This window comes from Physella acuta, unplaced genomic scaffold, assembly GCF_028476545.2.
Source record: "Physella acuta isolate Inbredline_101_S28 unplaced genomic scaffold, ASM2847654v3 ptg000368l, whole genome shotgun sequence".
Taxonomy (NCBI): Eukaryota; Metazoa; Mollusca; class Gastropoda; family Physidae; genus Physella; species Physella acuta.
Window position 1 is genome coordinate 175,607 of NW_026731887.1, and position 27,111 is coordinate 202,717.

A 27,111-nucleotide genomic window follows, 5' to 3' on the forward strand; every position below is an offset into this window, starting at 1 on the left:
AACCCGCTATACCAAAATAGCTTCCAAACCTCTCGCAAGATAAGCTACATTTAACATTAGTGAAGACACAATGGTAGCTGTAAAATATAATTATATGATGATTTTATCTTCACTATTCTCTAAACACGTTCTTCAGTTACACCATAAATAATACATGTGTAGGCAAATTCATTTTTATTATGATTTAAACTTTTAAATTATTAAAAAATAATTCTGCTCAGTTGTTAAATCCTGAAAATACTTTCTTCTATAACACTGTAACTTTTTACGTGACGAATTTCAACACTTGTTTTAAATTACTTGTGTTTTCTTTTTAATTTTTTACTTCATAATGTTAGATATAAATAAAATATCAATGAGAACACAAATCGAACAGATCATCATCTTTTCCAGTTCACGACAAAGACACATGGGTAGATCTGTTGCAATGACCTCGGCTTTGTTTTCCCTAACGTGAGTTAGTATCAGGCATTCTACTGACCTGAACCCTCATTCGAACTTGAGAATTTCGGGTTCGCAGCTTAGCGCTCTACCGTTATGCCACGCCGTCCCATGAACAGATACATATACTAAAATCAACACAACAAACATATTTTGATGAAAAATTATTTAGAGATTGTAGGTAGGTATTCGTCTAACTCTAAACGAACATTGACTGGTTCAGACTCCTTTTTAGACATAACGATCCGTTGGACAGTTGAAATAGATTTCATATTTATGTTTCTTGATCTCGGGATAATGAAGGGGTTATGCCCAGCCGCCTTTAATCGCCAGAGCTGGGAGGACTCATATGACGAAGTCAGCATTATTTGAATTTCACCATTAGAGTTAAAACAGCAAAATACAGTCAATAAATCACAATATGACGTGTTCTTCGATATATTAAAACATGATTGTTTTCTCACAATAAAGATTGTACTCTGTCAATAAAAATAGTCTCAATGAAAATAGTACTATCTCGAAAAAGATTGTACTTTCTCAATAAAGATTGTACTCTCTCAATAAAGATTGTACTTTCTCAATAAAGATTGTATTTTCTCAATAAAGATTGTACTCTCTCAATAAAGATTCTACTCTCTCAATAAAGATTCTACTCTCTCAATAAAGATAATATTCTCTCAATAAAGATTATACTCTCTTGTAACAACACGTATTTCTGTTGGTATTACAATACGGTCGTTATTGTGGGTTCGTTTATCCAAGAATACGATCAGCAGTGCTTTATTTACATGGATCCAATAGAAATAATAAGAATATTTCACAGTAGAATAATGACTATTACATTATAGTCTAGAACAAACTGACGTGGTGACATCTTACATCTTACTACACAATCACAGTCCAAGCCCCCTTCGTACACCTTGCGCTCCCCTTTTATACGGTCCATTCTCTCCCCTTACGTCAATGAGCGATCTCACCCAAAAGCATGGAAAAATACATGACGAGTCGCTCAGACAGTCCTTCCGCTAGCCAGGTACTCTACATTCATGCAACTTCATGTAAAACACAATATAATAAAGATACCTAATAATACAGTCTGTGACATCTCTCAATTAAGATTGTACTCTCTCAATAAAGATTGTACTATCTCAATAAAGATTGTACTCTCTCAATAAAGATTGTACTCTCTCAATAAAGATTGTACTCTCTCAATAAAGATTGTACTCTCTAAATAAAGATTGTAGATGACGTAGAGTTTTTCTGTTTTCAAGCACATCTGTATACTGGGGGATTAAATGGTTAGCACGATGCTCAACAGCCTTACTTTCCTTAACGCGAGTTAAGTAATCATCAAAGCTGGATGGACTCAGAGACGTTCTACAGTCTCGAGCTTTGGATCCGAACTCTAGACTTTTGGGTTAGCCGGATTGAGCTCTACCGTCCTACCATGCCGTCTATATTTATTTATATAAAAATACGACTGAATCTCTGATATTGCTCTTTCCTTACACCTTGTTCTCTGAATTTCAAACAGAACTTCTTCTTCTTCTTCATTATTAATTTAAGTGATGGAAGGGATCCCCTCCAACACAATTAAGTATACGTATCAACTAGTTATGCGCCATTAAGGCCATTGACTCCGATTTCAGCCTGCTTTTCTTTTTGGATTTGCTTCCATAGCCTTTGTCCAACCAAGAACAAACTACAAAGCAACAGTTGTTTGATTTTGGAGTTGTCTCTCCTAGAAGAGTGGCTGTCCTCAGGTATGGAGTTTCATCTGCCCGAGGGTTCGAACTCGGGACCTACGGAACAAAATGTACACAATCTATTTCTGTGCAAGTGAAAGGTGTTAAAGAATTGCAGAAAATCTCATGTCTAGGGAAACTACCACATATTGTGTTACACAATGTGGAGACAACAGCTGCGTCGGCGGATGATCCGTTAACAGAGTTAAGTGTGAAATGAAGACAACAAACATCTGGTTTGAAAACTAGCAGGGTATAATATTAGCCACTGTTACATAAAAAAAATAAATTTAAAAACAAATCCTACTGCGATTTATTGGTCTATTTTTTTAAGCATATCTACAAAAATATATAGATTTGTCATTAATATGTGGATTTTAAGGTCTTTAAAAATTGTATACAAATAGAGTATTAGCTCAAAATTCGACACATCATTAATTTACATAAACGATAGCAAAAAAACACACACGTATAAATAATTACATTTTTTAAAAAAATCCTTAAGTTCTGTTTCACATTGTCTAAGAAAACAAAAAGTCATATTTTTAATGAAAAATATAGAGTTAGATATGTTGTCTGAACTTGGTGTTGAAAGAGTAATAGATTGGTAAACTGAGGTTAGCGTTGAGAATTTCAAATATCATTCGTACATTTCCGACGGTCACATAAATCGACTCCAGCTGTTTGCCTAGAGCGAACTCCGGAATGATAACTCCTGCTAAAATAACCACAATCTTCGGCGTGTTACACAAAATATACACAAGGGAGATCACTACAACTTGTTTTACAACTTGTCGTTCTTTCCCTGCTAGTTTTGTTGACGTTTTATTAAATAATTTTTCATCTATCGGCTTAGCATTCGTTTGCGTGCTGGTTTGGACGTTTGATCTGAATCTCTGCGAATTCGTAAGTGCACGAGTCATTATAATTGTTGATGTAATTATCGTCGCTTGTGTTATCAGTGGGATCGCCATGCCCAAAATACTCCAGACGACATCTTTGATTCGCTCTCTTTCTGGCGATAACCAAGCCACCGGCCTTGACCTATTATAGGCCGGATTGTACTTTTCTACCACACCCATATACACAAAAATCGGACTGTAAACGCCTGCACAAAACAAAAAACTCACCAACATAAAAATGATTGATGTTTTCCGATTTATAACATGCTTGAAATAAAACGGCAATGAAACGCAGATGCACCTTGCTAAGGATAAAAAACTTGTGTTTAAAGCGATCACGGCAGAACACGGTATAAACAAATTTGATGGGAATAGAAGAATGATATAAGGATCTATGGTGTACCATTTGTTAAACATGAACTCCGATACGTAGAAAATTCCGCCGACTCCTACAGCCAAAGACACGAGAGATAAGTTAAAATCTGAGATCGATAACAAAAGAAACGAAACTGTCATGGCGTCTTTGAGACCCATTGCAAGAAAGGTTCGGATGTTGATGATGTTGGTGAGAATCCCAAATGTTGATAACAACACATATGTAATACAACACGCCAGCATTCCTGTCAGGTACTGATCAAAAGTGAAAATTACGTTTGGGTTTGTTGTTTTCTTCATGGTTGAATTATCCATCATAAGCGTAACCAATTAATTAATTAATTAAAAACGTTATCTCTTATCTTTGTATTGAATTTTTATTAATGTAGACTTTATTACTTGACATAAAAGCTATTTCCTTAAATCGTTAAATTTTTGTTAATAGATGAAAATGAACCTTATGTAATATGTTAAAAAAGTGCACATATTCACACAAGTTTATAAACGAAGGATCTAAGTCCCAACTATTGTTTGTATGTTTAAAATTGTGACTTGGTTATTAAATAAACATCACAAGCTTATGAGCGCTCACTATTTTTAAATAGATTATCCACTACATCTAAGAAACATAATTGATTAAAATTGTGTTTGTAATAATTATGTATTTAAAATACTGAAAAAAAAGAGACAAGGGATATTATTTAATTTTTTTGATAATTTTAAGTTTTTAACCATAGAGTAATATTTTGTCGTTATTTTTATAGATTTTTTAAAAGAAATGAGTCCCAGTATAGGTTAAATATACATTGCTAGTCAAATAATTACAGGTCTTCCGTAGAATGTTTAGACCAGTATACTAGAGTTCAATTAAAATTGGTATTATTTTCATTCTCTTTTTTGTCATCGACAACGTTATTCCTGAAATTATATGTTATTTCTAATCTAAAATTTACCAGAATTTATGTTTAGAGTTTAAAATTCCATTTAATTTTACTGTCTTTTTAATAATATATCAAACTAAAATAGTTAGAAACGTTTTAATTGTTTTCTATTATAAATAGTAGACAAGTATTGCTCAATACATTTACTTTAGTAAATTTTTAATATATTGCATAGTTTGTTTAAAAATAATCTCAAATATTAGAAAACTTTAATATATTAAAGTTATGGGAAATAGAAAGAGACATAGCCGTAAACAGAAACAGTATGGTATTAAGGTGGCGTGCTCTTTAGTTAAAGTTACAAGTACGGATAATCTTTATCCCGCTACAACTTTGATTTTGTTGTTTTTAATTAAGTCACTGGTTGAGTTAGTTTCACACGTGGTCAAGATCCAAAGTTTTATTGAAGACAACAACGGTTGGTTTGCTAGGTCAGTTTGCTGTACAGTTTTAGCTATCAACTTCTCATATTTATATGACTTAATGGACATATATGTAGCTATCAATTTCTCAGATTTATGTGCCCTAATGGACATAAGTAGCTATCAATTTCTCAGATGTATGTGACCTTACGGACGTATATGTAGCTTTCAATTTCTCATATTTATGTGCCCTAATGGACATATGTAGCTATCAATTTCTTAAATTTATGTGACTTTATGGACATATATGTAGCTATCAATTTCACAGATTTATGTGCCCTAATGGACATATGTAGCTATTAATTTCTCAGATTTATGTGCCCTAATGGACATATGTAGCTGTCAATTTCGTAAATTTATGTGACTTTATGGACATATATGTAGCTATCAATTTCTCAGATTTATGTGCCCTAATGGACATGTAGCTTTCGATTTCTCAGATTTATGTGCCCTAATGGATATGTAGCTATCAATTTCTCAGATTTATGTGCCCTAAATTTATGTGTCCTAATGGATATGTAGCTATCGATTTCTCAGATTTTTGTGCCCTAATGGACATGTAGCTATCAATTTCTCAGATTTATGTGCCCTAATGGACATGTAGCTATCAATTTATCAGATTTATGTGCCCTAATGGATATGTAGCTATCGATTTCTCAGATTTATGTGCCCTAATGGATATGTAGCTATCGATTTATCAGATTTATGTGCCCTAATGGATATGTAGCTATCAATTTCTCAGATTTATGTGCCCTAAATGTATGTGCCCTAATGGATATGTAGCTATCGATTTCTCAGATTTTTGTGCCCTAATGGACATGTAGCTATTGATTTCTCAGATTTATGTGCCCTAATGGACATGTAGCTATCAATTTCTCAGATTTATGTGCCCTAATGGACATGTAGCTTTCGATTTCTCAGATTTATGTGCCCTAATGGATATGTAGTTATCGATTTATCAGATGTATGTGCCCTAATGGACATGTAGCTATCAATTTATCAGATTTATGTGCCCTAATGAATATGTAGCTATCAATTTCTCAGATTTATGTGCCCTAAATTTATGTGCCCTAATGGATATGTAGCTATCGATTTCTCATATTTTTGTGCCCTAATGGACATGTAGCTATTGATTTCTCAGATTTATGTGCCCTAATGGACATGTAGCTATTGATTTCTCAGATTTTTGTGCCCTAATGGACATGTAGCTATTGATTTCTCAGATTTATGTGCCCTAATGGACATGTAACTATTGATTTCTCAGATTTGTGTGCCCTAATGGACATGTAGCTATTGATTTCTCAGATTTTTGTGCCCTAATGGACATGTAGCTAATGATTTCTCAGATTTATGTGCCCTGATCAACGTCACAGAACTCCAGTGTAAGCAATCAATAAATGGCGTTACCTGCTCTGAATTGTATTTACTTCTGCTTCTTTTAATGACACTCTACTCTACACCATTCCCGTGAATCTTTTTTAAATATCGCAGCTGCTTCACCCACAAATGATTAACGTTAACTTAACAAGGTATAAAAATTACTTAACTATTTTAAGGCATAAGATTATTTATTATGTATAAAGTATGGTCATCTAGAGTACTTAGACCACTCAAATCATAACCATGGAGACAGTTGGAGAGTATAGTTTTTTTAAAATACATTATTTATTTGTGAAACACTTAACTTGTCGCATTACTTGTGTTTAATGTATGTTTATTAATAGATCTAAGAGAGCGAGCACCTTACTGTTGAGGTGTTAAACTGAGAGAGTTTTCTCCCTGCTCAGAGCTACGACTTAACATGTCCAAAACTTTACATACAGTTTTCACTTTCCGGAAATATAAACACAATGTATCGCTCTGCGAAAAATTACATAGCAATTCGCAAACAGCCATACAACTAAGTTAGTAGCATTTATACTAAAAATTGACAGAAATGTCACAAAATTGGCAACTTTAAATATGCATTTACTTCAAATTTTTTTTTTCTTGAGAAAGTTGTAACACCAAAGATGTAAATTTTCCGTAAAGTAAATAAAAACAGAGGTGAAGTTGAAAACGAAAACGGTAAATAAGAAAAATTGTCCATACTAGAATAACAATTCGCGGCCAAATATACCCCGATAATCAGATATTTCGATGAAAATATTTCTTTTATAAAAAGAGTCCAGCAAATGTGGAATGAAACTAGAATAAGTTATTGTTTTGAAGAATGATTAATATGACATGGTTTTAAGTGGTTCGAGTAATACCTTTACTTTATTTCTGATGTTAAACTCTAAATCTGTCCTTATTAGGACAACAAATGAACATCGGATAAAAGTAGTCTTGACGATTACTTTGTTTGCAGTGGTAATGTAAGGGCATGTTTAAAGCAATCAATTTTAACACCCTTGGCCTAGAGCCAGTCTGTTATTGAGCGATTCCAACTATCACTTTGCTGGGTTTTTTAAAATGTATTTCGAAATGTCTTATTACTATAACGGTTACTTTGTACTTGTGAGTTTGAGTCATGGTCGGCTGAAAGTGGTCTTGACCATTACTCAACTCCCAATGGCATTGTACATGCATGGTTATAGTAATGAACATTTTTAGCCTTAGCCCTAAAGCCAGGCTTTTATTGAGAATTGACAGAGTTAACTTGCTGCTATTTATAAAATGGATTGAAAATGTTCTCATTACTCCAATGATTACTTTGTATTTGTGAGTTTAAGTCTTGGTCGGCTGAAAGTGGTCTTGACCATTACTCAACACCCGGTTACATCGTACTTACTTGGTTATAGTAATGAAAATTATTATTCTGTGCCCTAAAGCCAGGCTGTTTTTAAGAATTGAAATAGAGTTACTTTGCTGCTATTATGAAATTGATTTGAAATGTTCTCATTACTACAACGATTACTTTGTACTTGTGAGTTTGAGTCATGGTCGGCTGAAAGTGGTCTTGACCATTTCTCGGCTCCCAGTGTCATTGTAATAGTTTGTGTGTAGTGTTGAACTTAACAGTTCCTATCCCTGTGCTGTTTGGAGTTGATCTTAGCCTATATCGTGGATCTGGTACATTTGCTATTGTTACTTTAAAATCATGTATACACTGAATCTTACCTGGTTCGTGCATAGACCTAGGTTTAAATGTATTTAGTTCGGACAGTTGAATTCTGTTTAAGTGCTCACATGGTTATATTATTAACCGTGTTTGCTCATTAAATAGTGATACCTGTGCATAAATCGTGTAAAGAAAATAAAGAAACTCGTCTGCATACAGATTGCGGAAATGTTAAGAGAATTGATAGGAAAAACTTTGAGAATTAATTTCACTTTTGTGTAGCAACGTTTCGACAAACAGAACTGTATTTCAATAAAATAAAAATAAAATATAAAAAATAAAAAAAAAAAAAAAAATAAAATAAATAAAAATAACAAAAATAATATAATAAAGTGAAAAAAATGTCAATTAATATTTTACGTAAATAATTTTATTCGTTTTTTTCATTATAATTTACAGAATGCAAAGTTCAAAAAGAATATTGAATTCCGCTAAAATGTTTTAGTAGTATAAACAGCTAATTGATCTAATAGTTGCAAAATATTTAAATAAAATTCTGTAAACTCATCACCAATAATTACCTGTTTTAAATTATTATACAAAAATGTGATTAAAGTAAATTATTCTCCTCTCTCCACCTCGCATCTCTTCTCTACTTTTATCTTCTATTAACGTCTTTTCTCTTTTCCCTCTCCCCTCCACACCCACTCTCGCTTTCTCTCTCTTGTTCTCTCTTTCTTTATATATATATATATATATATATATATATATATATATATATATATATATATATATATATATATATATATATATATATATATGTATATATATATATGTATTTTCACCTTTACATATTTTTTAAAACTTAAAACTGTTCACATTAAATAAAGGACGCTGTTCGATTTAGTCTATAAAACTACGACATGTATGAGATTTCTTTTGCGTTTAGTATACATTTCATCAACCAGTCTGTATAGTTTTTAAACAAAACATGATTTTAAAAAATAACATTTTAACAACAAGCTTTTGTTGATTACTAAAAAGTAGAAAATAAATGATTTTCTTTAAATATATAAAAATGAGATAAGGAATTTTATTACCATAGAGATATATGACTAAAGAGAACTGGAAAATTATATAGAAAACTAATTAATTATTTAAAAAGTATGCAAGCATCCAACTAAGTCAAATTTGATGTCAATGTCACATTGCATTGTCAACGAGTCCTCAACTACATAGAAGTCAATATATAAGAAGTGGTCGAAATTTCGCTCACCCTTTTCGACTTTTGACAACAGAAAAAGAATGCTAAATAAAAGCTTCTTATAAATTAACAGTCTTTAAGTTCTTTTAAGAGCTGACTTTAGTTTCTCAACAAAACTGATTTCGTACATTGTCTGAACTTTGTGTTGAATGTGTAGTAGATAGGTAGACTGATTGCCGAGTTGAGTATTTCAAATATCATTCGAATATTGCTGCATGTCATATAGAATAATTCCAGTTTTTTTCCTAGCGCAAACTCAGGAATGATAACTCCTGCCAAAATTATCACGACTTTGGGTGTGTTACAGACAATATACACAAGGGAGATCACTACAACTTGTTTTACAACTTGTCGTTCTTTCCCAGCTAGTTTTCCCGAACTTTTATTCTCAGATTTTTCATTGCAGTTGACGTTATCTTTTGACTGAAGGCCATTTGGAACGTTCGCTGATCTGAATCTTTGTGATTGTGAAAGTGCTCGAGCCATTATAATGGTTGATGTAATTATTATTGCCTGTGTTAAAAGCGGTATTGCAATTCCTAATATATCCCATACAATGTCTTTTATATAATTTCGATCTGGAGACACGAACGCCGAAGGTCTTGATTTATTATGGGCCACATCAAATTTATCTACAACACCCATATACACAAAAACAGGGACATATAAGCCTGCACAAAACATGAAACTCGCTAACATAAACACGATGGAAGTCTTCCTATTAATTAAGTACTTAAAATAAAACGGCATTGAAACACAGATGCACCTTGCTAAAGACACAAAACTTGTATTTAACGCTACCACTGCAGAGCAAGGAATAAACAGATTGGAACTCAAAAGGCCAATGATGTAAGGGTCTATGTTATACCATTCTTTAAATAGAAATTCCAAGACGTAGAAAATTCCACTAACGCCCATAGCAAGAGACACAAATGATATGGTAAAATCCGAGGCGGATAGTAAAAAAAACGAAACAGTCATCCCATCTTTTAAACCCATGGCTAGAAAGGCCCTGAGGTTTATTATGTTGGTGAGAATTCCAAATGTTGATAACACCACAAAAATAATACAACATGCCAACTCTCCTAAAAAAATTGATAAAACGTTAACATTATATTAAGATTTGATGTGTCTCTCAAGGTTGAATTCTCCATCTTATAACCAAAATTATAAAACTAGTATAAAATTTGCTTTTTTAAAAACAATCTCCTTAAAATATTTTGTAATGCTTCTTGTACTCCGCAGTAGCTTATTTTCTAGGCGAAACAATTACTTGATTATTTAAACTTTTTTTTTTATTTTTACAAGAATATTAGTTGTATTACAACTTTTCAATTGTTTATTTAATTATTTTAATGCACACACATAACCCGTACATCAGAACTCATATGTTGTATGCTTGCTAGATTTATTAAGACTACTTGGAAATAGATTTAAAAAAAACCGTGGCTAATATATTATTTGGATTCATTCGTGACTTTTTCTTTGAACATACTGTATCAAATTGTATGATTACGCATTATAGACTATTTTATTTTAATATTTGTCATTAAATAATTGGGTAAAATATACGTACGGTTAAGTATTTAGTTTCTCGAAAAGAAAAAAAAATAACAGCTAACTTCACTAAATCAAACAAAAATAGTTTGCTAGCGGCTAGCCATATAATTATATGACTGTAGACAATTATTTTTTCCGGTATAAAATTTTATACAATTATTTTAGACTATTTTTTTTCATTCCGTAGGTATTAGGTTTTCCTTCTTTTTTTCTTTGTTGATCGCTATCACTAAAATGTCATATTATCGTCTACACTAACCGCACGTTAATCAGAGGCTTAGTGAGTTAATGTTTGTAGTTTTTAAAATTTATTTTTTTCCACATAATTGGACATTTTTCTGAGGTTTGGCTATAATTTTCTTTAAACTTAAGGGGAAAACAGATATGTTTTAAAAATATTTCTTGCAGAGCTTCGCGGGGACATATATGCAAATAAAATAACATACACAATAGTAAACAGGTTTACGATCGGAAGTATAATGTCTAAATGTACTACCATAAACACATCAGAACAAAGCCTGATATTAGACGTGAATGTTTTGATCGTCTTTGATCAATTTCTAACAAAGATATTGTATTTACTAGTGACGAAGTTTCTAACGATGACGTTGTGTTTACTGAAATCGGAAATTCCCAGAGAGATGTTGTGTTTACTGACGTCGGAGTTTTCAGCGAAGATGTTGTGTTTAATGATGTTGGGGTTTCCTGAAAAGAAATTGCGTTTACTGATATCGGAGTTTCTGTTGTGTTTGATGATCTCAAAGTTACCGCTTGCCGCCACATCAATAACAATCCACACTCGGGTTGAAGCTAAACTCAGCTTGCTTTTCTCTTCAGATGTAGGCATTATTTTTCCACATTTACGTCGTGTTATTTGCAGCATTCTCGAATCATTGCTTAACTTTGCTTGTTTATGTGTTAAAATACTTAGCATGAATATATTTTATAAAATATTTATATTTGACTTCAGTTTTAAATCAAGTATATGTTTCAAGAAACATCAGCATCTTTATGCTGTTTCTAACTTTCACTGATCTCATTTTACAAGGGATGACAATTTCCAATAAACGCATTTTATTTTTTTCTATAACATAAACTTGCCGCATTTTTTAACCCAGTGATATTTCTACTCAAGCAACTATTGTAGCCCACAAACGTGTCTAACAAACAAATTTGTTCTACCTCAAAACCGCGAATATTCCAGAAACTTGTCAAGCCCGACCATTATCCAGCTCAAAACTTATTTAGTTCAGAATCTTAACTAGCCAACACAAATTTCTTTCCCAGAAACATTTCTAGCCCACAAAGATTTCTACCCCAACAGTTTTTGTCTATATGACACAAAACACAAATCTGCTCTCTAGATTTGCGGCCACATACCTATCTGGAGTAAAAAAAAAAATCCAAGTTATTCTGTAATAGATCTACACTCACAGACCTAACTCTAGTTAAAATAAATCAATGCCTAGAAGATCAGCATTCGCAGACCTTACTCTAGTAAAAATTCCAAGTCATTCTGTAGTCATTCTTTAAAGTTTCTATTGTCTAGTTAACTGTGGTAAAAACGTTTACTGTGGTAAAAACGTTTCTTGTTGATTTAATGCTGCTGTTAATTAATTTTTAATTCTGACTAATTAATTGTAGCTTATGTTTTCAAGGTGATTTATGATCTTGTTAACATAATCAAATGTTTATTTTTGCCTGAATATTGTGCATTACATGCCTCCTATGCTCATATAATAACATATTGATGTGACATGATTCGATTGGTTTTAAAATACTATTTACCTGAAACTAAAATTCGACAAAAATCTCAAAAAAGTTTTTTCAACCACATTGTTATATAATAACACTACACACTGTTCTTGTTGATGTCCATTATTATTGCAATAATTTTATCATGACTCACTACTAAAAAAGTACTATAAACAGCATCGCTGTCGTCGCTCCAGTCGATGTTGTCGTCGATGTTGTCGTCAATGTTATCATCGAATCTATTGTAAATCCAAAATATTTTAAAAGACGTTTCGATCTCCCAGGCGCCGCATAAAACAATTTGCTAATATTTAAGAGATTTTGCTTTGCAGATCACATTTAATGTTGGTTATCTAGCGGAAGTGTTGGTATCTCTTGTTGCTTTTATTCAGTGACGGGAGAGAAAACTGGAGAAGCAATTTTTTTTTTAAGTATTTAAAATGGATTGAAAATAAACCGGGAGTGATCTCCCCTAAACTTTCTCGAATATTCTTATATAAAATAACAGGGGATGGGAACTCGGGCTATAGACATGATTTTTATTCCATTTTAAATACTTAAAGTTTTAAAAATATAATAAAATCTCGTAGACAAAAGAATAGCACACCAAGTGAACGCCAAATAAAAAAGTGCATAATAGTGCGCAATATTATTAGTACTTTAAAAATGTACATTAGTTTTTTTGAGAAATCGGAAGTAGCGTAAATTACTACTTCCGGTCAACGGAAATTACTCAAATTTAACGGACAGTAGAAAATTAGATCTTTTACTTACATGTGAAATTTCATTTATCTATCTGAAATAGTACTCAAGTTATAGGCTTTTGAAAAATTCAAAGTAGAAAAAGTACCACTTCCAGTTATCGGAAATCGCTTAAAAGTTGATACGGATCTACGATTTTGATAAAATACCTAACTATGAAATTTCATCAACCTAGCTGTAACGGTACTCAAGTTATCGTGTTTACACACTGACAGACAGACACACAAACACACAGACACACAGACATACGGACAGGATTGCAAAGTCCAGTTTTTCAGACTGGATTACGCATAAAACCTCTTAATTTTGATAAATCTGGATTGATAATTTTTTTTTTAAGTATTTAAAATGGATTGAAAATAAACCGGGAGTGATCTCCCCTAAACTTTCTCGAATATTGTTATATAAAATAACAGGGGATGGGAACTCGGGAATAGTAGAAATTATGTACACAAAAACGCCAGCTGTAAATAAAATAGACCTTCACAATGCGCCGGATATGTGGTCCGCACTAGTATACACACCTTGTTTACGCTCACTTGGTGCGCAATTCTTTCTCTACAATTCTAATCTATTTAAAAATTAAAGTATTCAAAAAATAAACCGGGAGTGATCTCTCCTAAACTTTCTCGAATATTCTTATATAAAACAACAGGGGATGGGAACTCGGGCTATAGACATGATTTTTATTCCATTTTAAATACTTAAAGTTTTAAAAATATAATAAAATCTCGTAGACAAAAGAATAGCACACCAAGTGAACGCCAAATAAAAAAGTGCATAATAGTGCGCAATATTATTAGTACTTTAAAAATGTACATTAGTTTTTTTGAGAAATCGGAAGTAGCGTAAATTACTACTTCCGGTCAACGGAAATTACTCAAAATTTAACGGACAGTAGAAAATTAGATCTTTTACTTACATGTGAAATTTCATTTATCTATCTGAAACAGTACTCACGTTATAGGCTTTTGAAAAATTCAAAGTAGAAAAAGTACCACTTCCGGTTATCGGAAATCGCTCAAATGTTGATACGGATCTACGATTTTGATATAATACTTATATATGAAATTTCATCAACCTAGCTGTAACGGTACTCAAGTTATCGTGTTTACACACGGACAGACACACAGACACACACACACACAGACATACGGACAAGATTGCAAAATTATGTTTTTCCGTTTCAGGGAGGTGTAATACGTCGAGATTTGTAAAAATCTCGATTTTTTTTTGCACGATTACAATACTTTCTCTATACTATGTATATACGAGAAAGTAATCATGTCTATATCCCGAGTTCCCATCCCCTGTTGTTTTATATAAGAATATTCGAGAAAGTTTAGGGGAGATCACTCCCGGTTTATTTCTTTTGTGTTTGTATTTGTGTTTGCGTTACGTTTGCGTTTGAGTTTGCGTTTGTTTGCGTTTGTGTTTTATTTTGTGTTTGTATTTGAGTTTGCGTTTGTGTTTACGTTTGCATGTTGCATGTTGCATTTGCGTTGTGTTTGCGTTTGGTTTTGTATTTGTATTTGTGTTTGTGTTTGCGTTTGTGTTTTCTTTTGTGTTCGTGTTTGGTTTTGTTCGTTCCAAAGTTGGTACATTTAAAATCAAATTAAGTAAAAAAGACAACAAATAAATAAATTAAAACAAACTCATTAAAACTAATTAAAAACAAAATAAATTTAAAATTTAAAATAAAAAAATTTAAATGTAAAAAATTAGAAAATTTAAAAAAAAATTAAATTAAAAAATAATAATTAAACTAATTAAAAAATAAACAAACAAATAACAATAAATCAACAACAAATAAACAAATAAACAAATATAAAATTAATAAAAATTAAAATTTTTAAAATTTTTTTAAAATGTTGAAAAATAAAATCAAATTAATTAAAATTTTTAAAATCAAACTAATTAAAAATCAAATTTAAATAAAATAATAATAATTAAACTAATTAAAAAATGATTAAATTAAACTTAAAAATTTAAAAAAATTAAAAATTAAAATTAAAAAATAAAAAATAAAAAATAATCAAATTACGTAACTAGTTAATTAAAAAATTCAAATTTAAATTAAAAAATAATAATTAAACTAATTAAAAACAAAATAAACAAAATGTAAACAAAGTAATTAAATTAAAATTTAAAAAACTAAAATCAAATTAATTAAAATCAAACAAATAATCAAATTACTTAACTAGTTAATAAAAATTACAAAATTAAAATAAAAAATAAATTAAAAATTCAAACTAATTAAAAACTAATTTAAAAATAATTAAATAATCAAATAATCAAATCTAGTTTATAAAAATTAAACTAATTAAAATTAAAAAATAATAATTAAACAAATTAAAAACTAATTAAAAACGCATTAAAACTCATTAAAAACTCATTAAAAACAAATGACGTAACTAGGTCACCGATGGTGATTACGTCACAAGGTCACCTGCGGTGATTACGTCACAAGGTCACCCCCTCACTTGACCTACTGACCTACTGACCTACTCCCCATCCCCATCCCCCAGGCTGCGCCTGCGCCTCCTCCCCATCCCTATCCCCATGCCCATCACCCTCCCCCTCCGGAGTATTTTACTATATGTCATTGTACCTCCGGTCTGCGCCTGCGCCTGGAGTATTTTACTATATCTCGTTGTAACTCCGGCTCCCCTCCCCCTCCGGAGTATTTTACTATATCTCGTTGTACCTCCGGCGCCTGCGCCTGCGGTCCAAAAGTGACCTAATATACTACTCACAAAAGTAAATTCGTCATGTATATACAGCATTAATGTCTACACCATTCTATACTTACATTGTTTCCCTTCAGGTAATTCAGTGGCTACCTACCAATCTTCTTTGGACCATCCCTGATTTGTGCACAAAGTAAATTCTAACATGTACTCACAGCCACGTCATCTCCCTTCTATATTTACATTGTTTCCCTTCAGGTATTTCAGTGCCTACCTACCAATCTTCCTTGGACCATCCCTGATTTGTGCACAAAGTAAATTGTAACATGTACTCACAGCCACGTCATCTCCCTTCTATATTTACATTGTTTCCCTTCAGGTAATTCAGTGCCTACCTACCAATCTTCCATGGACCATCCCCGTTGTTCTGGCAGGAGTTATCGTTCCTGAGTTTGCTCTTGGCAAACAGCTGAATCTAATTTATGTGACAGTCAGCTCAACTAAAATAAGCCCAAAAATTTAATTAATCACTCACGAAGATTTTTTTTTTAATTAAGAGTCCATCCATAAATAATTTTTTTTTTTGCGATTTAACCCCCACCTCAAAACATTCCTAGAACTAATTTTAGTTTTGATGGAATGTTGCTTCTTTTTTACAAGCTTTTATGTAACTCGCTTCCTCTGTCGTCAGTCGTCAGTCTGTTGTCAGTCTAGATCGAAACGCAGGAGTGAAAATTCGGACTCTTCTACTTGACCGATACGATTCACATTTGGCACGTGGGTCAAGACATGAAGACAATGCAATCTGGAATTAAATTTGACTTAATTGGATGACTAATTCATTTTTTATGAATTAATTAAAATTTGGACCGAATTAATAGGCATGTCTATCCAACCACACCACACGCGTCATCACGTTCAATAGCTGCGCCATCACGTTCAATGGCTGCGACATCACGTTCAGTGGCCGCGCAATGGTTTTTATTCATGTGACTCTATTGTAAATAAAACATGTAAAGTACTGAAAAAAAATTCATAAAAAAACGTTTTAATAACAAGCTTCTATGTAATAATGCACTAAAAAGTAGAAAATAAATTATAGACTACTATTTAAATAATTATAAAGAAAAGCGTGGGTGTCTTCATTAACATTAGTAAAGGTATCCAATAGATACTAAAGTGACCCACGCTTTTCTTTATAATCTATAATAATAGTTTCGCTGTCTGTGTATCTATGTATCTGTATTTCTATCTGTGTATGTATCTGACAATAACGCTCTAGAGAAAACACAAGCAAATTAAAAACATGCATAGTGAAACGAAAACGAAGTATGACGTCATATGGTAGAAAATAATATCAAGCCGGAGAGTGCACACAGTAATATGACGTCATTGATTCTCGAGTAAACATTGAATAAAAAGGCAACTTTGTCTAATCTAAGTGGTTTGCGTGAAGAGTTTCTTTCATACAATTCTTCGGGTAGGGGCGAAGCCCCACTCCCGCGTAAGAACGTCTGAGCCCCCCCCCCCTCCCCAACTCAAAAGAAATTTCTCATCGATACTCTATTATAAAATTACCGCCTAATTAATGTGTATAATCTAAAAAGTGGTTTTCTTGCAAATTCTTTAATGCAATTCTTCGCGTAGTGGCTAAGCGCGACACCAGTGTTTCTTTCAGACTTTTCCTCCCCGGAGGGGGGAACTTTTTCTAATCTAAAAAGCGTTTAGCGTGCAGTTTTTTTTCAAGCATCTCTTCCGGTAGGGGCGAAGCCCCGCCCAGATTCTTCCTTTAGTCTGTATGATCTACAAATGCGACCAGTGTTTCTTTCAGATTTTTTCCTCCCCGGAGAGGGGTGGGGGTACTTGAATTTTTCGGGGTGGGGGTAGAACTTTCTGGGAGGGTGCGGACACTGGAAAAAGTATATAATTATATTTCGTTGAATGGGACAGTAGTCATGTTTTGGAGGTTGTGTGTGTGTGGGGGGGGGGGGGGGGGGGCGAAGCCCCCTCCTCCCAAGTAGAGTTGCCTGAAAGAAACTCTAAATGCGACTTTTGTCATGAATGAGATTAGGTGCATGGTTTAGGGATATGCCTATGACTATATTTTGTATAAATTAAAGTACCGATTCTGGATAAAAATCTGTTTTCAATGTCATTTTTCGTTTCCGGTTAAATTGAATGAAGGTGGTGATTTTGGTTTTGGTTTTAGTTTAGAGAAAAGAGACAGCACTATCAACCTAGCGCCCGTTGTATCCTTCCTCAACGTGCCATTTTTCTCGTCTATAATATTAGTTTCGCTGTCTGTGTATCTATGTATCTGTGTATCTATCTATCTATCTGACAAGAACGCTCTAGAGAAAACACAAGCAATTTAAAAACATGCATAGTTAAACGAAAACGAAATATGACGTCTTATAGTAGAAAATAATATCTAGCCGGAGAGTGCACACAGTAATATGACGTCATTGATTCTCGAGTAAACATTGAATAAAAAGGCAACTTTGTCTAATCTAAGTGGTTTGCGTGAAGAGTTTCTTTCATACAATTCTTCGGGTAGGGGCGAAGCCCCACTCCCGCGTAAGAACGTCTGAGCCCCCCCCCCCCCCCCTCCCCAACTCAAAAGAAATTTCTCATCGATACTCTATTATAAAATTACCGCCTAATTAATGTGTATAATCTAAAAAGTGGTTTTCTTGCAAATTCTTTAATGCAATTCTTCGCGTAGTGGCTAAGCGCGACACCAGTGTTTCTTTCAGACTTTTCCTCCCCGGAGGGGGGAACTTTTTCTAATCTAAAAAGCGTTTAGCGTGCAGTTTTTTTTCAAGCATCTCTTCCGGTAGGGGCGAAGCCCCGCCCAGATTCTTCCTTTAGTCTGTATGATCTACAAATGCGACCAGTGTTTCTTTCAGATTTTTTCCTCCCCGGAGAGGGGTGGGGGTACTTGAATTTTTCGGGGTGGGGGTAGAACTTTCTGGGAGGGTGCGGACACTGGAAAAAGTATATAATTATATTTCGTTGAATGGGACAGTAGTCATGTTTTGGAGGTTGTGTGTGTGTGGGGGGGGGGGGGGGGGGGCGAAGCCCCCTCCTCCCAAGTAGAGTTGCCTGAAAGAAACTCTAAATGCGACTTTTGTCATGAATGAGATTAGGTGCATGGTTTAGGGATATGCCTATGACTATATTTTGTATAAATTAAAGTACCGATTCTGGATAAAAATCTGTTTTCAATGTCATTTTTCGTTTCCGGTTAAATTGAATGAAGGTGGTGATTTTGGTTTTGGTTTTAGTTTAGAGAAAAGAGACAGCACTATCAACCTAGCGCCCGTTGTATCCTTCCCCAACGTGCCATTTTTCTCGTCTATAATATTAGTTTCGCTGTCTGTGTATCTATGTATCTGTGTATCTATCTATCTATCTGACAAGAACGCTCTAGAGAAAACACAAGCAATTTAAAAACATGCATAGTTAAACGAAAACGAAATATGACGTCTTATAGTAGAAAATAATATCTAGCCGGAGAGTGCACACAGTAATATGACGTCATTGATTCTCGAGTAAACATAGAATAAAAAGGCAATTTTGTCTAATCTAAGTGGTTTGCGTGAAGAGTTTCTTTCATACAATTCTTCGGGTAGGGGCGAAGCCCCACCTTCGCGAAAGAACGTCTAAGCCGCCCCCCCCCAACTCAAAAGAAATTTCTTCATCGATACTCTATAATAAAAATTACCGCCTTATTAATGTGTCTAATCTTAAAAATGGTTTGCTTGCAGTTTCTTTCGTGCAATTCTTCGGGTAGTGGCTAAGCGCGACACAAGTGTTTCTTTCAGACTTTTTCCTCCCCGGAGGGGGAAACTTTTTCTAATCTAAAATGTTTAGTGTGCACAGTTTTTTTTTCATGCATCTCTTCCCCGCCCAGGTTCTTCCTTTAGTTTGTATGATCTACAAATGCGACCAGTGTTTCTTTCAGATTTTTTCCTCCCCCGTGAGGGGCGGGGGGTACTTGAATTTTTTTTTTTGGGGGGGGGGGGGAGTGGGGGGCGGGGTAGAATATTCTGGGAGGGGGCGGACACTGGAAAAAGTATATAGTTATATTTTGTTGAATGAGACGGTAGACATGTTTTGGGTGTGTGGGGGGGGGGGGGGGGCGGACCCCCCTCCTCCAAAGTAGAGTTGCCTGAAAGAAACTCTAAATGCGACTTTTGTCATGAATGAGATTAGGTGCATGGTTCAGGGATATGCCTATGACTATATTTTGTATAAATTAAAGTACCGATTCTGGATAAAAATCCGTTTTCAATGTCATTTTTTTGTTTCCGGTTAAATTGAATGAAGGTGGTGATTTTGGTCTTGGTTTTAGTTTAGAGAAAATAGACAGCACTATAAACCTAGCGCCCGTTTCCCTTCTCAACGGGCCATTTTTTTCGTTATTTAAATAGTAGTCTATAATTTATTTTCTACTTTTTTGTGCATTATAACATAAAAGCTTGTTATTAAATCGTTTTTTAAGATTTTTTAAAATAATTTCTATTTCTAGAAATTAGGCCTACCGAAATATCTTTTTGAATAACGAATCCGCGAGGAATCTAGTAGGCAATATTAAAATCTAATTATCATTGCTTAGCCTTTTTACAATGAATGTGGTATATTTAAATATTTTAGCTTTTTTCGAGCGCTTTTTAGGCCTGAATTTGTAATGTATTGTTGCTACAGATGTGGCTCCCTTGCACGTCCGCCAAAACATTGATCAGGTTTAATAATTAAATAATGTTATTAATTAAGTAATTAATTAATTAGGAACCACCTGGGCGTCCGCACTGAGACTATCACTGTAAGATTCAAAGCGTTCGAAAGTCGAGGCGATGAGAAGGAACTGAATTGCTGGAATGACTCATGTATCGGAGAACACGTTCTAGCACTTCTATCCTGATGGATTGTAAAGGCTTACAGCTTGCCATTTCGTAAGTTAATTTTGCCATAGGTGTAAAAGGGAATGGCTATGACTAACTCACTGACAAATGAACACGTCCATCAAGTAGATGTGAACTCTAACCTCGATATGTTATTGGTGTACCTTCACTGTTTTTTTTGTGGCGGTGCACCGCCTAGAAGTGGTGGAATGCCTTGTGTGTCCCAGTGAGCCCCAGAGCTATGCCGGCGGGGGCCTGGTGCTCCAGGCAGGTTTAACCAAGCCGGACAGGTCTGGGCGGGTGGGGCTCAGACAAAATGGTCATCCATATTGGGGGTTGTGCGATGGGTTAACTACTCGTCCACATAAACAAAGATAGATCTAGTTACGAAAACCGAAGCCAAGTCTGAAATTAACCCAGACTTAGGAAGAAACATAGAATAAAAGCTCGGAAAAATAAACCGGGAGTGATCTCCCCTAAACTTTCTCGAATCTAATTTTTTTTTTTTGCCGTCTGACGTTTAATAGATTTCCTTACTTACTGTCTACCCTTTTCGCGCAGGGAGGCAGTAAGAGAAGGTTGCATGATTATATACATGAAATATTAAAATAGTTCAATACATGGCATTGCATTCAATTATACATAAGCGTTTACAAAACGTCTAAGATACCTATTTTTTCTTATGGTGTACACTTGTATGTGCCTTCATGCTCTCTAGTGGGAGGGATAAGTTACAATCTCTACAGTCATACATCGTTTCTTCTTGATGGTTTTCTGCAAAGTGTGTGCGTATGTCTTGGTAGTACCCTTTGTCTGCACAAAGATCACACTGTAAGTATCTGTAGTGGATACTTCGTTCGTGCTTTTCCCTTTCCCAGGGTGATTTACATTGTTCTAAGCAGAACCTGCAGTGATTGAAGTCATGAATTAATCTTTTACTTTTTGTTTTTTTTCTTTTCTTCTGTAGGACTATCTTCCTTCTTCCTTTTGAAAGTTGTAGTAATGTCCATATCTGAGAACGAGAGCAGCGTGTTCGTTTTTAGGGCTTGGTGATGGTGCTGGCTGGACGGATGGCGTTTCTTGTTGGCTACTTGTTGTTGGAGGTGGCTTGGCTAATGGTGCTGCTTGTTGGCTGTTCGGTGTTGGTGCTAGCTGGGTGGGTGACGTTGTTTTTTGTAGTGTAGATTGTGCTGGTGTTTGGTTACTGGGCGTTGATCGTAAGTTGAGAGTTTGACAGCGGTTGGTCCAGTGTTCCGTTGACGAGCATGTTTGGCAGGCTTGTTTCCTGTCGTTGATCGCTATTAGAATGTTGAGTGACTTGTTTTTGTAGTTTATTTGGATGTAGTGAGGGATGGTTGATGGGTTGTCAGTGTATATAGAGAAGCTGCGGTTGGTGGTGAGGGGGATTGTGTTTATGGAGGGTTCTTTGTTGCTGTAGGGTTGTAGTGCTTGTATGAGTGTGCTGTCGTTGAGTGTGGGTGGGACCCATCTAAGGGTTCCGTTTATTCTGTTCTTTTCGTGTAAAGTGAAGTGTAGCGTGTATGGGCCATATGTTTTGTGTGTGTTGTGTAGAGTGGTGACGTCGAAGGCAGTTGATGTAAAGAACCAAGTGTCTGCACGCCCGTAGTTTAGGAGGTAGATCTGTTGATCGCTTATCAGTTGGCGAATGATATGACCTCTCAGATTGGGTTGGCCTCTTGAGTTGATTGTGACTTGAATGGTGGGTTAGTCAGCAGGAAAGAGTTCCGGACAGTCTTCTTCAGGTAGATTCAGTATGGCGGTAGTAGCTGAAAAGGGTTGGGCCCTGGATTTCATTAAACCCCCCGGACCGTAGTCCGTGTGGCTCCTCCCCGAGTCTCTCGACCCAGGGGGAACATCCAAGGGCGCAACCCCTTTGCTGGCGTAGATTATATTTGCATATGTCGTCGAGCTAGGCTGTGACATTGTTGGATGCGTATAGGTTATCACTTGGGATAATATGGGTTAAAGACTATGGGTTAACTACTCGTCCACATAAACAAAGATAGATCTAGTTACGAAAACCGAAGCCAAGTCTGAAATTAACCCAGACTTAGGAAGAAACAGAATAAAAGCTCGGAAAAATAAACCGGGAGTGATCTCCCCTAAACTTTCTCGAACCTAATATATAAAGCTCAATTCTGTATATTTGTTTGTAAAAAAAAAAACGTTGGAATTAGTTTGTCGTTGACATACTTCTATGGATTTAAGTGTTAGACTATTATCGTGCTCATAGTCTAAATTTATGAGTTAAAAAATTACTATTGAAAGTGTTGGGAAATAATTTTCATTTTTCAAACTGATAGTAATAATTATCGGCATGTTCATTAAACACAATTTTTCAGAATCGGTACTTTAATTTATACAAAATATAGTCATAGGCATATCCCTAAACCATGCACCTAATCTCATTCATGACAAAAGTCGCATTTAGAGTTTCTTTCAGGCAACTCTACTTGGGAGGAGGGGGCTTCGCCCCCCCCCCACACACACAACCTCCAAAACATGACTACTGTCCCATTCAACGAAATATAATTATATACTTTTTCCAGTGTCCGCACCCTCCCAGAAAGTTCTACCCCCACCCCGAAAAATTCAAGTACCCCCACCCCTCTCCGGGGAGGAAAAAGTCTGAAAGAAACACTGGTCGCATTTGTAGATCATACAGACTAAAGGAAGAATCTGGGCGGGGCTTCGCCCCTACCGGAAGAGATGCTTGAAAAAAAACTGCACGCTAAACGCTTTTTAGATTAGAAAAAGTTCCCCCCTCCGGGGAGGAAAAGTCTGAAAGAAACACTGGTGTCGCGCTTAGCCACTACGCGAAGAATTGCATTAAAGAATTTGCAAGAAAACCACTTTTTAGATTATACACATTAATTAGGCGGTAATTTTATAATAGAGTATCGATGAGAAATTTCTTTTGAGTTGGGGAGGGGGGGGGGGGGGCTCAGACGTTCTTACGCGGGAGTGGGGCTTCGCCCCTACCCGAAGAATTGTATGAAAGAAACTCTTCACGCAAACCACTTAGATTAGACAAAATTGCCTTTTTATTCAATGTTTACTCGAGAATCAATGACGTCATATTACTGTGTGCACTCTCCGGCTTGATATTATTTTCTACCATATGACGTCATACTTCGTTTTCGTTTCACTATGCATGTTTTTAATTTGCTTGTGTTTTCTCTAGAGCGTTATTGTCAGATACATACACAGATAGATATACAGATACATAGATACACAGACAGCGAAACTATTATTATAGATTATAAAGAAAAGCGTGGGTCACTTTAGTATCTATTGGATACCTTTACTAATGTTAATGAAGACACCCACGCTTTTCTTTATAATTATTTAAATAGTAGTCTATAATTTATTTTCTACTTTTTAGTGCATTATTACATAGAAGCTTGTTATTAAAACGTTTTTTTATGAATTTTTTTTCAGTACTTTACATGTTTTATTTACAATAGAGTCACATGAATAAAAACCATTGCGCGGCCACTGAACGTGATGTCGCAGCCATTGAACGTGATGGCGCAGCTATTGAACGTGATGACGCGTGTGGTGTGGTTGGATAGACATGCCTATTAATTCGTTCCAAATTTTAATTAATTCATAAAAAATGAATTAGTCATCCAATTAAGTCAAATTTAATTCCAGATTGCATTGTCTTCATGTCTTGACCCACGTACCAAATGTGAATCGTATCGGTCAAGTAGAAGTGTCCGAATTTTCACTCCTGCGTTTCGATCTAGACTGACGACAGACTGACGACTGACGACAGAGGAAGCGAGTTAAATAAAAGCTTGTAAAAAAGAAGCAACATTCCATCAAAACTAAAATTAGTTCTAGGAATGTTTTGAGGTGGGGGTTAAATCGCAAAAAAAAAAAAATATTTATGGATGGACTCTTAATTAAAAAAAAATTCTTCGTGAGTGATTAATTAAATTTTTGGGCTTATTTTAGTTGAGCTGACTGTCACATAAATTAGATTCAGCTGTTTGCCAAGAGCAAACTCAGGAACGATAACTCCTGCCAGAACAACAGGGATGGTCCATGGAAGATTGGTAGGTAGGCACTGAATTACCTGAAGGGAAACAATGTAAATATAGAAGGGAGATGACGTGGCTGTGAGTACATGTTAGAATTTACTTTGTGCACAAATCAGGGATGGTCCAAAGAAGATTGGTAGGTAGCCACCGAATTACCTGAAGGGAAACAATGTAAGTATAGAATGGTGTAGACATTAATGCTGTATATACATGACGAATTTACTTTTGTGAGTAGTATATTAGGTCACTTTTGGACCGCAGGCGCCGGCGCCGGAGGTACAACGAGATATAGTAAAATACTCCGGAGGGGGAGGGGAGCCGGAGTTACAACGAGATATAGTAAAATACTCCAGGCGCAGGCGCAGACCGGAGGTACAATGACATATAGTAAAATACTCCGGAGGGGGAGGGTGATGGGCATGGGGATAGGGATGGGGAGGAGGCGCAGGCGCAGCCTGGGGGATGGGGATGGGGAGTAGGTCAGTAGGTCAGTAGGTCAAGTGAGGGGGTGACCTTGTGACGTAATCACCGCAGGTGACCTTGTGACGTAATCACCATCGGTGACCTAGTTACGTCATTTGTTTTTAATGAGTTTTTAATGAGTTTAATGCGTTTTTAATTAGTTTTTAATTTGTTTAATTATTATTTTTTAATTTTAATTAGTTTAATTTTTATTAACTAGATTTGATTATTTGATTATTTAATTATTTTTAAATTAGTTTTTAATTAGTTTGAATTTTTAATTTATTTTTTATTTTAATTTTGTAATTTTTATTAACTAGTTAAGTAATTTGATTATTTGTTTGATTTTAATTAATTTGATTTTAATTTTTTAAATTTTAATTTAATTACTTTGTTTACATTTTGTTTATTTTGTTTTTAATTAGTTTAATTATTATTTTTTAATTTAAATTTGAATTTTTTAATTAACTAGTTACGTAATTTGATTATTTTTTATTTTTTATTTTTTAATTTTAATTTTTAATTTTTTTAAATTTTTAAGTTTAATTTAATCATTTTTTAATTAGTTTAATTATTATTATTTTATTCAAATTTGATTTTTAATTAGTTTGATTTTAAAAATTTTAATTAATTTGATTTTATTTTTCAACATTTTAAAAATTTTTTAAAAATTTTAATTTTTATTAATTTTATATTTGTTTATTTGTTTATTTGTTGTTGATTTATTGTTATTTGTTTGTTTATTTTTTAATTAGTTTAATTATTATTTTTTAATTTAATTTTTTTTTAAATTTTCTAATTTTTTACATTTAAATTTTTTTATTTTAAATTTTAAATTTATTTTGTTTTTAATTAGTTTTAATGAGTTTGTTTTAATTTATTTATTTGTTGTCTTTTTTACTTAATTTGATTTTAAATGTACCAACTTTGGAACGAACAAAACCAAACACGAACACAAAAGAAAACACAAACGCAAACACAAATACAAATACAAAACCAAACGCAAACACAACGCACATGCAACATGCAACATGCAAACGTAAACACAAACGCAAACTCAAATACAAACACAAAATAAAACACAAACGCAAACAAACGCAAACTCAAACGCAAACGTAACGCAAACACAAATACAAACACAAAAGAAATAAACCGGGAGTGATCTCCCCTAAACTTTCTCGAATATTCTTATATAAAACAACAGGGGATGGGAACTCGGGATATAGACATGATTACTTTCTCGTATATAGGGTATAGAGAAAGTATTGTAATCGTGCAAAAAAAAAAATCGAGATTTTTACAAATCTCGACGTTTTACACCTCACTGATACGGAAAAACATAATTTTGCAATCTTGTCCGTATGTCTGTGTGTGTGTGTGTGTCTGTGTGTCTGTCCGTGTGTAAACACGATAACGTGAGTACCGTTACAGCTAGGTTGATGAAATTTCATATATAAGTATTATATCAAAATCGTAGATCCGTATCAACTTTTGAGCGATTTCCGATAACCGGAAGTGGTACTTTTTCTACTTTGAATTTTTCAAAAGCCTATAACTTGAGTACTATTTCAGATAGATAAATGAAATTTCACATGTAAGTAAAAGATCTAATTCTCTACCTTCTTTTAAATTTTGAGTAATTTCCGTTGACTGGAAGTAGTAATTTACGCTACTTCCGATTTCACAAAAAACTAATGTAAATTTTAAAAGTACTAATAATATTGCGCACTATTATGCACTTTTTTATTTCGCGTTCACTTGGTGTGCAATTA